The sequence below is a fragment of the Canis lupus genome, unplaced genomic scaffold (genome assembly GCF_011100685.1).
Source record: "Canis lupus familiaris isolate Mischka breed German Shepherd unplaced genomic scaffold, alternate assembly UU_Cfam_GSD_1.0 chrUn_S1580H1769, whole genome shotgun sequence".
Classification (NCBI taxonomy): Eukaryota; Metazoa; Chordata; class Mammalia; order Carnivora; family Canidae; genus Canis; species Canis lupus.
The window spans coordinates 25322-39472 of NW_023330421.1; the positions used below are offsets into that span (position 1 = coordinate 25322).

Consider the following 14151-nt stretch of genomic DNA (forward strand, 5'->3'; position numbering starts at 1 on the left):
AATACTGAAAGTCACCCAGCCTGGGGCCTAGCAGCCACTGCCCAGTGGTGGGCAAGGAGGTGGGCTTAGTGTTAAGGTGTGAAGGGCCAAGGCCAGGCAGCTGGTGGCCTGGTCCTCTGCTCTCCATTTCTGTCACCCTTCTGATGCTGAAGGGAGGGCAGCCACACCTCAGGATCCTCTCTCTCTGCTGCCTCCTCTCCTGCTCAGGTTCTCCCTGGAGCGTCTGAGCAGCCCTCCAACCCTGTTAGAAACCCAGCCTGTACAGAACCCGTGTAGCCGCAGTTCCCATCAGCTCCCTTCCTCTTCCAGTCTCTGGATGTCAGGGGCTTCGTCCCTTCTGGCTCTAAGCAAGGCACCAGTGGAAGGGAGAGGGCTGGGCTGGGGGGCCACATGCTGTGCATCAGGCCTGGAGACACAGGTGGAGGGCAAAGAGGGGGTGTCTGGTCCCTTCCCCCACTCCCAGCGTGAGAAGCACAAGGTCCTGGGCTGGAGAGATGGCAGGAGGTACCCTCAGGTGGGCCCACAGTAGAAGCATGGGCAGAGCCACAGAGCCCAGGCTAGGAGTCTGTAACCATGGCGGTGAAGCAGTCACCATGGAGATCAGAGTTTGGGGTCTGCAAAAAGGGGACGGGGCTGGGACCTCAAGGATGACACCTGAGGTCTCTGGCCCTTGAACAAAGTAATAAAATGCAGGAGAGCAGGGTGGAGCGGGGTTTGACAAGTGCACCGCCTGAGCTGGTTCCCCAATCTGGATGTGGCTCTCCTCAGCCTCCGAGGCCCCTGCAAAGGGGGGCTGAGGCAGGAGGGGATCTTTGGCAGATTCCGGTACCATAATTTGTCCTTTGTGAAAGAGAACACGGGCTGGGGAGCGCAGGGGCCGGTCAGAGCTCGAGGCCCCCTCTGCACCGGCTCCTCAGCCCGGGCAGGCCTGGGTCAGGACCCCGAAGGGTTATTGCAAATTCTGAGTTCCCAGGAGCCTCCCCACTTTTTATCCATTGGCCGGTACGTTAGGGGCCGAGCTCCGTACAGAAGAGCACGCAGCCTGGCACAGGAGCCCCGGCGGCGCTCCGCTCCCCCCACCCCCCAGGGCCCGGGGAGCGCTCCCGCGTGGCCGAGGGCCCAGCGTGCGGCTCTGTCTCGGGGGGCAGCAGGAGTCCGGGCCCCGACCACAGTCAGTTCAGGAGCTGAGTGTAGGCCTCCGCTCCCGGGACGATGACGTCCGTCCAGGTGCGCGTGGCCTCTGCGGGCGGGGCCACCCTGCAGCACCGCGGCGGGGCTTCACCCGGAGGTGAGGGCTGGGTTCGGGCTCTTGGCCGCACTGCGCAGGGGGTCGGCGTACACTTCCGCGATGGCCTGGAAGCAGATGACCCCCTTCAGCTCCGGCTCGTGCCTGTCCACATAACGGGAAAGGGTGCGCCTGAGCCGGTCGAGGCCAACCCGGCGCTTCTGCCAGGACTGAATCTCGCCAGCATCTCGACCGAGGACCGGCAGACCTGGCTGCTAAGCACCGCGCAGGCAGCCAGCGGCGCCGCCGACACTCGACGTGGGTCTTCAGGTCAAAGTCCTCCTTCGGGACTGGCACGTAGCGGGGCAGGGGTCGTGCCTGGGAAAACTGTTTCTCTCGCATCTTGACCTCCTTCTCCACCAGCTGCTGCCTCCTGCGCTCTCCTGTGTCGCCTCCGCCGCACCGGTTCCCGCCTCCTCCGCTCCTCCGCCCGGGCCTGCCGGGAGCTCCGCCTGCGGCTCCCTGGGCTCCAGGAGCCGCTCTGCTCGGCGGGCGCCGCTTTCAGCATCTTCTCCATCTCCTCCGGGAGGATCACTCCCGATCCTCAAACATGCTTGAGCGATTCTCCAATTATCTCTCCAGAAAATTTAAAAATAGTCTCATACAACAAAATGAGGAGTTATACCCACCTTCCATATAATTTGACAGGAAGCCTCCTTAGTGGCGTGAGGAATGCTAACTGATCCTTCCCATTTCTTTTTCAGTAATTCAAACTGGAGAAAACAAAATGAAAGTCAAACAGCAGGAAATGTGATCTGTCCTTTCTAACTAAACCTTCTGTCATCTCATGAACAGAAATCTCACAGAGGAAGACACAGACATGGCCAACACGCACATGAGAAAATGCTCTGCATCACTTGCCATCAGGGAACTACAAATCAAAACCACAATGAGATCCCACCTCACACCAGTGAGAATGGGGAAAATTAACAAGACAGGAAACCACAGATGTTGGAGAGGATGCGGAGAAAGGGGAACCCTCCCGCACTGTGGGTGGGAATGTGAACTGGTGCAGCCACTCTGGAAAACTGTGGAGGTTCCTCAAAGAGGTAAAAATAGACCTGCCCTACGACCCAGCAATTGCACTGCTGGGGACTTACCCCAAAGATACAGATGCAATGAAACGCGGGACACCTGCACGATGTTTCTAGCAGCAATGTCCGCAATAGCCAAACTGTGGAAGGAGCCTCAGTGTCTATCGAAAGATGAATGGATAACGAAGATGTGGTGTATGTATACACTGGAATCTTCCTCAGCCATTAGAAATGACAAATACCCACCATTTGCTTCGACGTGGATGGAACTGGAGGGTATTATGCTGAGTGAAGTAAGTCAATCAGAGAGGGACAAACATTATATGGTCTCATTCATTTGGGGAATATAAAAAATAGTGACAGGGAATAAAGGGGAAAGGAGAACAAATGAGTGGGAAATATCAGAAAGGGAGACAGAACATGAGAGACTCCTAACTCTGGGAAATGAACTAGGGGTGGTGGAAGGGGAGGTGGGCGGTGGGTGTGGGTGACTGGGTGATGGGCACTGAGTGGTCACTTGAGGGGATGAGCACTGGGTGGTATTCTATATGTTGGCAAATTGAACACCAACAAAAAATAAATTTGTAAAAAAATAATAATAAATTTAAAAAGCCCCCTCCTTTCCACGCAGTGGCCCAGTGCCGCAGCTGCCTCCTCCAGGCTGCCTTCCATGAACTCAAAGAGATGGAGAGCTGGGATATCAAGCCGGAGAGCAAGTACTTCCTGCCCGGGAGCTCCTCCACGATCATCAGATCATCGCTTGTGCTGTGGGAGGCCAGGGTGTTCCTGGCAATGGTTTCAGCCTCACCGGGGTCCACCCGGACAGTCCCTGCCTCCGGGTGCAACGGCGCTCCCGCCGTAGCCAGGTGGGCTTCCAGCAGGTTGGCGTGGAGACCTCTGCTGTGGGATCTGGAGCACCCGGTCCGACGGGGACCTGACCTTGACTGGACGCGTCCTTGTCAAGTGCCCTCCCTCAGGCCGGCTGGGTCAGCGGCTGGGGCACGTGCACCGGCCCATTCTCCCCATCCCCCACCTGGCCATCCCTCTGCCGTGAAATGTCAACGAGAACTTTGGGCCCCACAGGGAGCTGCCCTTAGTCCCCATTCTTGCCGCAGCTGTCCCGGAGGAGCTGGAGAAGGGGACTCCTGAGCCTGGGCTTCTCAATGCTGCAGATGACCGCCACCACTCCTTCTCATGTCCCTTCTGTGGCCCCTCTGGGACTGAGCCCCGAGGAGATCTTGGAGGTGGAGCTGGGCCTTGCTGGCACGCAGCCTGCGGTCCTGGCTGGTGCCTATGAGGAGTTCATCTTTGCGCCTGGCTAGACAATCTGCACAGCTGCTTCTGTGCCCTGCAGGCTTTGATCGACTCCTGTGTGGCCCCTGCCTCTTTGGCCCTGGAGCCCCACTGTGCATGGTCGCTCTCTATGACAACGAAGAGGCGGGCTCCGAGGGTGCCCAGGGGGCTCAGTCACTGCTGACAGCTGGTGCTGCGCCGCATCTCGGCCCCCTCCCAGCACCTGACGGGGGTAGAGGAAGCCATCCCCAAATTCTACATGATCAACGCAGATGTGGCCCACGCCGTGCACCCCAACCACCCAGACAAGCACGAGGAGAACCACAGGCCCCTTTTCCACAAGGGCCCTGTGATCATGGTGAACAGCAAGCAGCGCTGTGCCTCGAATGCGGTTTCCGAGGCCCTGATCTGACAGGTGGCCAACAGTGTCGGGGTGCCCCTGCAGGATCTCATGGTGCGGAATGCCTCTCCCTGTGGGACCACCATCGGACCTCTCTTGGCTTCTCGGCTGGGCCTGCAGCTTCTAGATTTAGGCAGCCCCCAGCTGGCCATGTACTCCATCCAGGAGACCGCCTGCACCTCAGGAGTCCTCCAGACCATCAGCCCCTTCCAGGGCTTCTTGGAGCTCTTCCCTTCTCTGAGCTGTAACCTCTTAGTGGATTGAGGCCTCTTGGAAAGACTTCTCTTACACTTGAGAAGTTGTCAACTGAGCTGAAGCTAGATTATTAAAGTGGATTTTTCGCATAAATAAATGGAAAGAAAGAAAAAAAGAAAGAAAAAATGCTATTATGAGTTAGAATAAGCACAAGTGGATTGCCACAGTTCTATTCTGGTATTTGGTATTATAAAGAATGACTGTATTTAAAAAAATGCTTGTATTTTAAAAATCTCATCTTACCGGACCTCTACCTTATCTACCAAATTTGGCCTTAAAACCTTGCTTAAAAAAGTAATGTAATCCTATACATTCACCAACATTTAAGTCTTGTGAAGGGTAGGAAGTAATTAGTATCAAATGTTTCTTAAATTAAAGACTATATGCTTTTAATTTTTCCTCAGCTGTCTTATCCACTTTCACTATGGAAAATATTAACTTTCCACAGATTAGACACGATTGAAACAATTTTTAAGAGGGGAGAAGTATTGGTAGAACTATTATACAATAAAGTTGAAATGAAAACATCTCAAATATGCAAGTGAGTGCTTTTTTTCTTAACTACTTTGCAAATGTTTCAACTCAATGCTTCTTATTATATGACTACTCGCTTAAAAAAGGAAATAAATATTCATGTGGCCTTCTGAATTATTTTATGTATCACATTCAGGCATAACTGATGAGGTCTAGCAATCAGATTTTGAACATTATGTAAAATAATTTACTGAAGTCTTAGAGATTTTTTTTGTTATACCATAGTGAAATGTATTTCACTATATTTCAACACATATTAAATTAGTTGTTTCGAGCAAAATAAAGTCAATCTATAGTTTTTACTTAATATACAGCTTATAAACTTCAATGTTAAATGATTTTTTCCTGATTTCAGAGTTGTCTTGCACACTGCTCATTGACGCATGATGTGAATAAGAACTGAAAAGGCATTAGACATGAAGGGAGGCATTTGCAGATTCGTGTAAATGTAGGCCAAACAATAAATATAAGAATCCTGTTAACTTGCCATTGTAGTTTTCAGTTTTAAAAATGCTAACCCAATAATTAAGCTATACTCCTTAAGAAGCATATTTAATTAATATGAAGCTCACTAACTAAAAACATATTCACTAGTTTTAAATGTTATCAAAATCACGGTTTAATTCAAATGGACATAAAAATGTTTTTCTTCAGATAATTCCATTTATATACATGTTGATGTTCTCACAGGCTGTATAAAGTCCCTGCCATGTTCATTTCAAGATGGAGATATACAGCATTTACTTCAGTTCACAAAGTGTGGGCATAAAACAATCTACAGAAGCATTTTATAGGGTTTAAAAGAGTTCTAATCACCCATGCCAACTGCACTCCTCTCTCAACACAAAACTGCTTTTGAAACCAAGCATTCATTTGCTAAAACAAGGCATCTGCTGTTAAAGAGATTGATTATCCTGGGGCCTGACCTAATTGGAAGATTAGATATGCTTCTCTACTATGGATAGCATGGTTTATAAAGAAAAAAAAATTAGACCAAAAAAAGAGCAAACTTCTTTTGGACTCCAAGTGCACTTTTATTTATTTCTAATTTTTTTAATGATAGTCACAGAGAGAGAGAGAGAGAGAGAGAGAGAGAGGTAGAGATACAGGCAGAGGGAGAAGCAGGCTCCATGCACCGGGAGACCGATGTGGGATTCGATCCCGGGTCTCCAGGATCGCGCCCTGGGCCAAAGGCAGGCGCCAAACCACTGCGCCACCCAGGGATCCCTCTAATTTTCTTTAAATGGAAACAAACAGTATTACAAATGTCAGGTTGGTGTGTTACAAGTTAAAAATTCATTGGGTTCATGTCATTTCTTTGGTAACAGGTACACATTCACTTGCATCACATAAACCAAACATTAACAAAAAATGACATGTTGTCATATCCTACTGAGTTAAGATCATTATGTAATACATACACACACACATGCACACACACAAAATCTGGCCTTTTACTGATTCATTTCAGTGTTTTCTATTGCCAGTTAGGTGTCGATTTTTTCCCCCAAACACAGACATCACCTCATTGCTGTGGCTAATTGCATTTTTCTTTCTAGCCTTTGACAACCAGACCTTTGTTAATGCTATTCACCAATATATCAGACTCAGGTCATCCATCCAAAACATGACAAAAGACCCAGATGCTCATGTAAATTGCACTCCCCAAAAGTACTGCCCTCTGCCTCCATACAGATACAGATCTGTGACCCCCCCTTTTTTGTTCACTCCCTTTGTTTTCACTTAATCTTTCATGGTTGGAAAAAGTGATTATTTATAGGCTTTCAGAAACATTATACTTTGTTTACATAATAAATCAAATAATCAAGTTAATTATGAAGTTGGATAAATTGTCTACCCAAAATTCAAAAATTGCTTATTCCAGTTGAACTTCAAAATGGATTCATTTTCCACAATAAAGACTTCTTTCTACCCATTTTTTACCCTTTCTTGAGCTCTTGAGATAAAACCAAGTTTGTCCTCTTTCACTGAAGAAAAAGGAAGAAAAAAAAGTTCATGTAGAAGCGTCCAAGCAGAAATGCAGGAGTGAATCATTTATGAAATATAATTTAAAAGACGATCTTAGGTACTCGATGTTTTCTTACTGCCTTTGGCACAATTTGCATTAAGCATTAGTTACTCAAAATTTCTACTTTCCTAAAGCCTTAAAGATAATTTTGAGATACTTAGAAACTAGTGTAATGATGCTTTTAAAGGAAGGTTATTATGGATTCAAATGGCAGAGGGAACAAACTGTTGTGTAGATATATCCACATGCCAGATCCAAGACTACTTTCTATTCATTTCCATTCATTTTTATATACATTTTCACCTCATATACTTAAATGTTTACTATGTTTCAGAGTCTAAGTCACTGTAAGGGAAGGCAGAAACTGAGAATTTATTAAATAAGAAAACAATGTATCCAGACAGAAAACCAATGGCAATATTTTAGTATTCCAAGGTGAGCTTCAAGATCAAGTTAACATATATGATTTTCTGAATTTAATTTTAAAGACTTTCAAGTCCGAATACAATTATGTGAAAACTTAATAAACGTATAGGGTTACTGGAGCAACTATCCTTATCTCCTACTCAAAAATACAACCACACTAAATTTGACATGCTCATCTGTTAGTTATAATCCCATGGAAAAAAGAAGAAATACTTTATTGAATTTATTCAATAAAATGACATCAAACATTAGTGACCATTACAGCTTAGCAAATATTATGGAATATGGCAGTAACATTAGGAACGGAACATCAGGTCCTCAGTTGATTGGACTCTCCTGTGGCTAGGCCCAAATGTGCAGGCTTACTCTCTGAATCAAGTAAGAACAGAGCAGAACAGCTCATACAGATAGAGCAGTGGAAGACAAACCAAACAAGGCCAACAGCAAAGGGTAGGAGCTAAGAAGAAGACTGAAAGTTTGGAAGAATTAATGAAGCAGAAATCAAAGATACCGAAGATAGGAAAAAGTGAGGGGGGGGAGTGATGACTTTATGATGATGGGGTAAAACAGGCTTCTCCTGGTAATTACAACATTCACCAGATTTAAACAGTGAAGAAAGTCTTGAGTGCTTCTTGCCTAGACTGTTACAGAGCTTTCCAATCTGTATTTCATGGCAGCTACCATCATGTTACTAAAACATCACTTTAGTTACATTCTTCCCGAGTTTCAGAACTTCCAATGGCTTCCTCATGTCTCCTGGGAAAAGTCCCAACTTTTCCACCTGCCACACAAGGCTCTCTAGAAAGGGGACCCCGATGTGATCTAATTACATGAAGACTGTGTCCTGGGTAAAAAGTGAACTGGTTTGGCCCTTCCATACTTTTGGTCTGTTGATTTTAAGTTCTGTGCTTGTAATGTCCTACCTATATGTCTACATCCAAAAAGGTTATTGTCCTACCTTTTCTTTATGATCCACATAAGACTTCATGTGCTCAATGTAACCTTCCCCAACAGCCACCCACCATCTTTGCCTGCTGAAGTTCCAAGTACCCTTCAAGAACTACTATGTCCTCCAAGAAACAGTCCCATAGTTACCTTTGCATTCATTTTGCATTTACAGCATATATTCACTTGGTTCTTATGTTATACCTCTTCCCTTTACAGCTATTTTTGTGTATTGGCTCCCCAGATAGATTTACCTGGAAAAGAAAAGCTGTTTTCTCTCCCTCTTGTATCCATACAGCTCCACATCATGTGATAAATAGTACTCGGGAAACATCTATCGAGGAACAATGCTCTGTGCTATTTTTTTTCCCTTGGTTGATTTATCTTCCCATTTCTCAGAATGGCTACCCCCAGAATCTTTCCAATCCCTTTTCCTTGTTTGCCTATCTTTGCCCTCCCCAACTTCCCTATCTTACTTCCTCCTCCATTGAGAAACTGAAGGTCATTCCGCACTTCATGTAATGCTTCCCAAAAAATAAAAGTTCATCTACACTCCTGCCTCTCCTTTCTTATATATTTTGATTTTCCAAGAAGGAAATGTCTCTTCTAAGGCTTATTCTCCAGTTGGGTCCTTGATGTCACTGCTTTCTGTGGTTTCCAGTGTCTGGCTCTATTAGTTCCACCTTTCTGACCTTCAACTTTAGTTTTTATATTGCTCTGGCTCATCCTTCCTCTTTATTTTATTCCTAAAAATAATTTAAAATTAAAATTTAAAAGAATAAATTAAATTAAAAACACATATTTCCTCTTTGTTTTATTTCTAAAACTAAAATTCCTCAAACCCAGCAATGGCTCATGTTATTTCCCCACTCTCCAATTTTCTTATTCACGAAACTTTTGCTTCTATCTCCTCATCCCTCACTTCAAAACTCAGCAAGACTTCTGTCCCTACCACGTGGCCCAAATTGCTTCCTCTTAATTCATCAAAGATCTTCTAAATACAAAATCTGATGATGTTTTCCCTTTCTTATTTGTGTATAGTGTACTAAGCTACTAAAACTTTTTTTTCACCTAACTCAAATAGGTGCCTCTAACTAAATAGGTTTTTATGACATTCATCTCCCATGATTTGCCTCCTACTTCTTCTGACTTTCCTTCATCGCCTTTTTTTCCTCTGTGTGACATTTTATTAGTTACTACCCCTAGATCCTTCCCTCAGTCTCTTCTCTTCCTGACCTAAACTCACTTGAAGGAAAATGAATCTGATCCCACAAACTTAGTCATCATCTCCATGTATACAACTCTACTATGATCTCTAAGATTCCAGACTTTATTTATCAGAGATCAACCAAACACATATGAACACATTTTCAAAATGTCTCTCAATATCTCATCTTTTTACATTCTTTAAGATATTTATTTATTTATTTATTTATTTATTTATTTATTTATTTATGGCACACACACATGTGTGCAAGAATGGTGGTGGTGGGGAGGACCACAGGGGGAGGGACAGGATAGGGGAAAGAATCCCAGGCCAACTGGTTCTCACGCCCCTGAGATTCTGACCTGAGCCAAAGCCAAGAGTCCTGCACTTAATGGACTGAGCCACCCAGGTTCCCCCCCCTGCCCTTTACACTCTTACTGTACTGGATATTCTTTCTCATTTCCTTTTGCCAGAACTATCCACAGAATTGGCGAGCTGAGCAATAGACTGGATTTCAATCATTCTGTCCCTGGCCAGGGCATTTGTAAACAGCACAAAATAGAAAACAACTTCTAATGTTGTAACCCTACTCGGGATACCCCTTGGGCTACCTACTCAGAAAAGCTGATACTCCAACCTGGATCCCACTTCTGGTCTCTCTTACTCTACTTAGGACCTCTTCCCCTCATTTCCACCCTTTAAGATAATATCTTAAAGTGCAGGGTCTTCTCTTTGAGTGTCCACTAGGTTTCTGGCCATTCATCTACATTGTATTTCACTGCTACATGACTCCAAGGAGTTTTATGTCAAGAATGGAGGGGGGGACAGGACATAAGGGCCCACTGCCCATCACCTCAAAGGAGATTATTTAAAATATAGCCAGACTTTTCATATTTTCAGGATTCACATCCTGCTGCAATCTAGATTGTCGGGACTTGACCTCGGTTCTCTAAGTTGGGTGACCTTGGATAAATTTTTCAGATTCCTTCTATAAGTTAATTTTCTTAGCTATAAAATGCAGGCAATAATAGTACCTAACTTGCATGCTTGTGAAAGGATTAAATAAGTAGATTCACATAAAGCCCTTGGAAGAGTGCCTGGCAGAAAAGAAGTGCTCAAAAAATGCTAGCCATTATAATTCCACCTTGTTTGCCATAATGGTAAGAGAGTGTCTGTTCTCACCTTTTCCTTAGGTTGCATCATCTGAGGACTCCTTTAGTTATCCTAGATGTATCAGGATATGCTGGAGAAACTTGGAAAAAAGCTATCTAAATAAGAATGATAATTAATAAGAAGAATAGAACAAGAATAATATATTTAAAATAACCAAAGCTTCAGTTTTATTATCTCCTGTAATCCTCACAAAAATTTTATGTGACAAGTTCTATTGTTTTCTGGCGCATGTGCCCATGAACTATGCTTTTGGTAGACTGATTGGAGATTGCTGCTCCCTTAGATGATCCCATGACATTCCACCTCTGTGCTACCAGTAGTAAAATTATTTTACGGGATCCAAATGGACTTTTACCACATGAGAATTGTTGAAACTCATAAGAGGGTTTTTATTCTGTGCCTTCAGTAAGCTTAAGTGGAAAATGAATGGTGTCCAAAAGTCTGGGGCACCCTTTCCCAAAGAAATAATGTATTTTCCTCACAGGATTGGTCTGGCAGAGGCGACATGGAAAATGATAGCTCAACTTTCCACACAGGCAGGTCAGTCATCCAAGCTGCTTCCTGAAGGAAAATGTCTCTCAATTTCTCATGTCTACCTGAGAGTGGGGGCAAGCAGGGAACACTACCATCCCCAACTCAGGATGCCTTATCCTTCAGGCAATAGGATTTCTGTACACATACTTTCAACTAATGATTTGCAAAGTGAGATATGTGTACAAAACAATCCCTTGTGGGTATCCCCAGTGGTTCAGTGGTTTAGCACCACCTTCGGCCCAGGGCATGATCCTGGAGACCTGGGATCCAGTCCCACATCAGGCTTCCTTCATGGAGCCTGCTTCTCCCTCTGCCTGTGTTTCTGACTCTCTCTCTCTCTCTCTCTCTCTCTGTGCCTCTCATGAATAAATAAATAAAATCTTTATAAAGAAAACAAAACAAAAAAACAGTCCTTTGGGGGTATACAAAGAACTCTTAGAACTTCTACTTAGGTTGATTTTTTTAATCTAAGAAAATAAACTAAACTGTAATAAAATGTAACAAATGGATTGACACCAGCACCCTCAAGCAGCCTACACATCAGAAAGTTACAGGTCACTATTGGTATCTTGAGGAAATGAAAGTCAACTGTTTCAAGTTTGCTCACCCTTTCTCTATGGAGGTAACACGTGGTACTGGGCTATCTGACAAGAATTTCAGAAAAATTAACACCCAAAATATTCTTTTAAAGAAAACGTGACTTTTTTAAATGAATGAGCAAATGTTTTTCAAAAGACAGTCATGCTGCTGAGAGAGCATGTTGTATCAATTATTAAAAAAAAAAAAGAACAGGGGCAGCCCCGGTGGCACAGCGGTTTAGTGTCACCTGCAGCCCAGGGCATGATCCTGGAGACCCTGGATCGAGTCCCATGTCAGGCTCTCTGCATGGAGCCTGCTTCTGCCTCTGCCTGTGTCTCTGACTCTCATTCTCTCTCTGTGTCTCTACGAATAAAAAAAAACAACTTCACCTGTACAATTGAAAAACTTGGAAACAAATTTTTCTAACTTGTTTATAATTTTTCTAAATTACAAATTATTTCCAAAGGCAATTAAAAGATGGGAAACATTTAGTTCTAAACTAATAGAAAGATGTATTTTCATATTTTTAAGAAATGGGTCAAAACTGATTAATTCTTTCTTTTTAGATACATTCATTAAAATTAAAAATACAGATAAATAAAAATAAATAATAAGTCAATAATGAACTTTTTCCATTTTCATCTTCATATCTTTGTAATTTATCTTTTTAACTTTAATGGTCAAAAAAATTCAAAAACAAACAAAAAATATAACATTTGAAATACATTTGGTGTTAAAATAAACCAAACTCAGTATCCGACTTTTAAATAATTCTTTACAAATAATTAAATCAACTTTTAAAAAAGTGAGGCATATTAACCACATACACTTTAATATAGTTACTAATACATGAAGTGAAAGTAAAAATAAATTATCTTTCAATGTTATAATAAAAGTCATTTTTAAAGATTTTATTTATTTATTTTAGAGAGAGAGAGAGAGAGAGCCTGAAAGGAGGGAGGAAGAACCGAGTGGGAAGGAGAGAGAGAGAGAGAGAGCCTGGTGCAGACTCCATGCTGAGCTCAGAGCCAGACTTGGGGCCTGACTTCACAACCCTGAGGTCACAAGCTGATCTGAAACCAATGATGCTTAACCAACTGAGCCACCCAGGCTCTCCAACAAGAATCATTTTGAAAAGAAACATTTATCTCATCGTTCTCCAATTTCTAACTTTAGTATGTTTTAATATATATATTTATTTATTATGTTTAAATATAACATATATAAAATATAACAGTTGAAATACACATGTAAATATATATTTTAAATATATATAAAGTATAATAGATAGCACAAGTGCCTAATAGCCTGGAAATGTTTATAATTTCGAGATAAATAAACCATATTGGTGTATATTCATCACTTTTTCTGTTACTAATGGGATACACTATTTTAAACAAGATCTTTGAGAAAGAAAAGAGGCAGGTATATTCACATTTCCAGAGTCCTTCAAGCAACCTTCCTTCAAGTGCCAAGTGTACTTGGGGCATTAAGTAATGGCCTGCTTTTCCCATACTCCTTATCATTATCCTAAGGCAGGCAGCCATCCTAGGGATAGAAGCACAGAACTTCCTAAGTCCCTAAGATGTTTAGCTGTATTACAGTAGCATATTTGGCTGCCCTTAGGAGCTAAATATTATAATTTCTTATTAATTCAATGGAAAATAAAAATAACTCAAATTTAATAAGAATCTTGATGTAAAATTCCAAAACTAAAAAGGAACCTATCTTATTAATAACTGTTTAATTATATGAACTCATATCATCACTTTTAAGAATAACAAAATTCTGTGAATATCTAAATGCTTCAGCCTGTTGTGTCTCATACTAGGGTCTGCAAGAATATTCTTGGAGACCTAGAAATTAATGAAACTTCATTTCAAGTTTCCTTTGATACTAATGTAACACAAGCTTAAAAAGGTATATTCTGGATCATCCAAAAGACTACCTGTCAAAAGATGATTGCCATCTATTTCAGTGTGAAAAGTTAGCATCTTTATTTATAACTATACTGAGACCAAGGAATAATAAAAATATATCATTTAACTTTTAATCCACTTGATCTCCAACACTAAACCAAAAACTCTAGGGTTCAGTAAGTCTTTTTGTTGTCAGTTGATGTTTTAAAGACTATGTACATTACTCCAGAATAAAAAACACTGTCATATTCAATTTTTAAGGGGGAAATCCCAGCAGAAATAATAGAATTAATGTGCATGACTGATCTGTAACCTGATAAATATAGCTTGACTACTACATTGTTTGAATGAGTTATAAATACAAGGCAGGTTATAAGAGAATTGTTCCAGTTGAAAAAACCAAGTTTATCCAAAGAGAAAAAAATATAAATTTAAAGTAAAGTGATTTTCCATGTTTTCACAAAGCTTTTTCTTCTCATAAGTATTTTATAAATTGGTATTCACAAATATTTGATAAAGACCCGTAGGTATGGTTTCT

At 42.5% G+C, this 14151-nt stretch overlaps 1 pseudogene; it reads left to right on the plus strand.

The window, feature by feature from the left end:
• The first annotated feature begins 1212 nt into the window (after positions 1-1212).
• On the plus strand, positions 1213-4742 carry LOC119878402 (annotated as a pseudogene).
• Positions 4743-14151: the final 9409 nt, after the last annotated feature.